At 34.9% G+C, this 4,171-nt stretch overlaps 1 long non-coding RNA gene across 3 annotated transcripts; it reads right to left on the bottom strand.

The window, feature by feature from the left end:
* Positions 1-102: 102 nt before the first annotated feature.
* On the bottom strand, positions 103-2,332 carry LOC117178292. Of its 3 annotated transcripts, none has more exons than XR_004467821.1 (5): positions 2,061-2,332; positions 1,759-1,942; positions 1,214-1,662; positions 552-966; positions 103-457 (listed from the first exon to the last, which is right to left on the bottom strand). It is a non-coding gene; the product is annotated as an uncharacterized LOC117178292 (long non-coding RNA). The 3 variants fall into 3 exon arrangements; XR_004467822.1 differs by having other exon boundaries at positions 1,759-1,933; XR_004467820.1 differs by having other exon boundaries at positions 1,759-2,332.
* Positions 2,333-4,171: the final 1,839 nt, after the last annotated feature.

Below are 4,171 nucleotides of genomic sequence, written 5' to 3'. Positions count from 1 at the left end.
TGATGAGCCTCGCTCAGGACGCCCTGTTGAGGTCACAACTCCAGGTACGATCGAAAAAATCCATCAAATAGTGCTGGAAGACCGCAGATTAAAAGTGCGAGACTTTTTTTTTAAAAGAATAGGTGACAAATAATACGCCAACTAAAATGATTTAAACATAACGATTGATTCAACTTAGAATCTACTAAATGATATTTTAATGACTAGAAACTGTAGAGTAATATGGAACTTGTTGCAATACTGATTGGGATTGGTGTACCGGTATACAAATGTTAACAATATATTTTAGTATTTTTATTTCTGGGACTCCTATCGCAATTTTCTTCATTGAAACTTTTGATTTTCAGGACAAATAATTTTCGTTCGAATTTCTTATTGCCACTGTTCTCTTCGGCTTTTGATACGGATGAGATCCAATTTGATACATGCCAGCGTTCTGTTTTATTTCTTCTTTTAACTTGAAAAAAAATATTTATAAATTAATAATTATACAGACAGAAATTTAAAACAAAAAATATATGCAAAATGGTAAAAAATAAAAGTACTTTTACCTGTGGTCAAACAATTTGTACTGGAAGGTGATTGATATTAAAGTCTGCAAAATCGAATTCAATAACTTTAGTACTACCAGGTAATTCAATTTGTGCTTTCTCTTCAATGCAAGGCAGATTCACGAAACTATTAAATTCAGTATTATAGAAACGTGGAATCTCTTCGACGATTATTTTTTGACGATTCATATGACTTGTTGCATGATCGGCCCCGTCTTCGTGAAGTACGTCCTCGTGAGATACTCTGTAACTTTTTAGGCTTTTCTGAGAGGGACTGTTTTTACTGTTGGCTGGTTATTATTGCCGCTGTTCGTTTTGGACGCCCGCGCTGCTGTGGAGCATTTGTTCGTCGAAGTGGTACAATAATCGAGTTAGAAGAAAGAAAGTTTTTGGTCTCTCCAGTTTCTTTGGAGACCTGAAATATTATATGTCATTATGTAATGATAAAAATCTTTCCAGAGAAAATTAAAAATGCCTCACAGCAATAGGATGTACCGGGATATCCCATTTGATCCCATTTATCTCCTAGGTTGTCACAAGGATATCGCAGGGATAACCCGTCAGATATCCCGCAAAGCAAAAATTTGGATATCCCGGGGATAACCCCAGGATATCCAGGGTAACCCTGGTATATCCTATTTTTGTGAGGGATATATATTTACCTTACGCTGAATCTCTTCTCAAGCTTTAGATGTTTCTTCTAAAACTTCCTGAGCATTCAAAGCGACAGCGTTCAAGTCTGAAATCTGGCAGTCGATTGGAACAATGGCTTCACCTTCTTCATTATTCTGGCACACTGTCACAGAAGACCCAAGAGAAATCACAGGAGCAGTCACTTCGACTTCTGAGCTTTTCGTTAAATTATTTTCTACGTGTGCTCCCTGACTTTCTTGCATTTCACGGCTAATCTCTTGAATGTCGTGAGAAAACGATTTAAATTCAGAAATTAGATCAGAAATCAGAGGAGCAAATAAAAGAGTGTCGACAGAAGCAGTTCCTTGAACATCGGATCGTTGCGGAAAAGTGTTGCTGTTTCCTTTATCAAATCGTTTGTTCATCTGCGTTTCGCATTCAGTCTCTTGAATCACTTCAACGACCAATTGCGCCTTCGCTAAAAATAAAAATTTGTTATTGTAAACAATTTGTTTAATGAATTTAGATACGTGACTTGGATGACTTGGAATTAAAGAAAAAGTCTAGTGCATACTTAAGTCATTCTGATTAGCAGGAATCCGATCTTCAACAAGCGCAATGTTCTTCTCAACAGGAAGAAAGTCCACGTCCGTGAATACGTTAGGATTTACAGGAAAAATTCATGTCTTGCGAAATCCATTTATGGCAGTGCTCATCGTAGCTGACTTTAGAAATGCGTTACCGAAGAGCTGAAATATCTGATTCAGTGTTACTATGTAACCTAGATTTGCTTGGAGCCACTGATTCACTTCATCTGTGTAATAATGACTAAAGGCTTCATAAATCTAACATCCAGTGGTGTATGACTGTACCTACCTTTCTGACAAACTATTTCTATGCTATTATTTTGGACATATTCAGCAACTTTGCGACAAAGTGTGGATGCCATAACTCCGCATTTATTTTGAGCTTGGCGATAATTTAACTCACGGTTTCTTACGCCTTTAATTGCCCTTTTTAAACTTTCCTCAGACCAGTTTTGTCTACCAGTGTTTCTTGTATAATTTCGCATTTAGGTAAGGTAAATCGTGAACTTTATTAATTTTTATGTCGTAAAAAATATCTAGCAACCATCCCGACCGGCTAAACTGACAGTGACTGTGACAGGTTAAAGTTCGTGGCTGTTTCAGTGTTTTGTTCCACCCCATTCATCTTGTTGCATTTCGCCCCCACTGACAATTTTATTTGTAACCCGTTATTTTTTTTCTAAATAATTTGAACTTAATTCCTAATACAATTAACACAAAATATCAATTCTTTTCAGACATTCCTCAACTCATTAGACCTTTTTTTATTTAATACATTGATATCAAACTTGAAGTGTGAATATTTTTACAGATATAGTAGCGTTCTATTTTACCCGCCTGTTTTGTTGCGCCTCACCTTCCCCCTTCTATTTATTTAAACATTATTTATTTGCTTAATCAGTTTTTTCGATAACTAAAAAAATTAAATTAAATAAAAGACATTCAATTATGCTTCTGACTTTTGTAGTGTACAGAAAGAATACATGAACCATTTTTTATTACTTTAAACAAATGTAATTTGTTTAAATCATTACTTTTCCAGAAATACTTAAAAAATCATAGTTAATTGTATGTGTTTTACTTCATTTTTTTAGTGAAAATGTATTTCTTTTATTTTTTGGGTCATATTTGGGGCGCTGCAGGGAGGGTAAGAGTGGTTTGGAACATGAGTTGAATTTTTCGAAAATTCGAAATATCTTCATGTTACTTAAATGGGATTTTGAAGTGTCCGGTGGTACGTGTTAATCTATGAATTTCGAAAAAGTATGTATATCACGGATTTTCTTTCTCCGAAAACAGAAACTCTTTGGAGGTTTCTTGCCCTCTAGCGTGAAAAAAATTTGCAATGCATTTTTGGACCACCCTGATATAATATTGTATAGGTATTTTTATAATCCCACTGGAATCCAGCAATTCTGATGACAACGAAAAGTCCTGCGTTGCAGATTTGCTCTAATGCAAAAATTCAAGGAGGAACTTCTCCAGGTTCCAACAACACGTAGAAGCAAGCATTAGCAGCTACTGCTGCACAGCGGGAGCAGGTTCGCTTGGCCAAGATTGCGCTTGGGCGAAAAATAAAAAAGGCGAGCAATCAAAGATTTAGAAAACGCTCTGAGGAGGTTGAAGACCTAGTTCAAGCAAAATTAGAATACATCAACGTATTAAAAAGAGAAGCTGACGAAAAAGCTAAACTGGAGAAGGATGTTTTAAAAAATACTCTAATCGAGCAGGAATTAAAATTTGCAAGTTTGCGTAAGCAAGTAGAAAATAATTTATTTTCAGCTTCTAAAAGTGTTTTTTTATATTTAATTTTTTTCATAGATTTAAATACGGCGGGTGTGCAGTGTGCAATGGTGCGATGAAATAATGTTCAATGTTTTGAACACTATTTCAATCTGCATCTGTGATAATGTTATTATTAAAATTATTTCTTGAAAACAAGATCCTACTCCATCTTCACTCCATTGGGAATCGAACCACAAAACTTCTGATTTCCGGTCAGGTGCTTTTCCAATTAATCTATTAGAGGGATCAGAATAAGAACTCTTAATTCAAGAAAATAAGGCCAATTTTTAACTAGGTGTTAATAATACAAGTAATTATTTTTTAATTTATCTGCTATATCATAAGAGATTGTACCTTACCGACAGTAGATCAGCCCTCCAAACCATGAAGGCAGAAAATCTACACATATCGATCAAGTTAAGAATCTTCAATAACAGAAAATTCTTAATGTCTTAATAAGACTAGATGGAAAATAATATTTTCAAATTAAAATTATTTCTTGAAAAAAATATTCTACTCGATCTTCACTCCATTGGGAATCGAACCACAAAACTTCTGATTTCCGGTCAGGTGCTTTTCCAATTAATCTATTAGAGGGATCAGAATAAGAACTCT

This window comes from Belonocnema kinseyi, chromosome 8 (genome assembly GCF_010883055.1).
Source record: "Belonocnema kinseyi isolate 2016_QV_RU_SX_M_011 chromosome 8, B_treatae_v1, whole genome shotgun sequence".
NCBI classification, from domain to species: domain Eukaryota; kingdom Metazoa; phylum Arthropoda; class Insecta; order Hymenoptera; family Cynipidae; genus Belonocnema; species Belonocnema kinseyi.
This window is presented reverse-complemented; position numbering and strand designations above follow the sequence as displayed.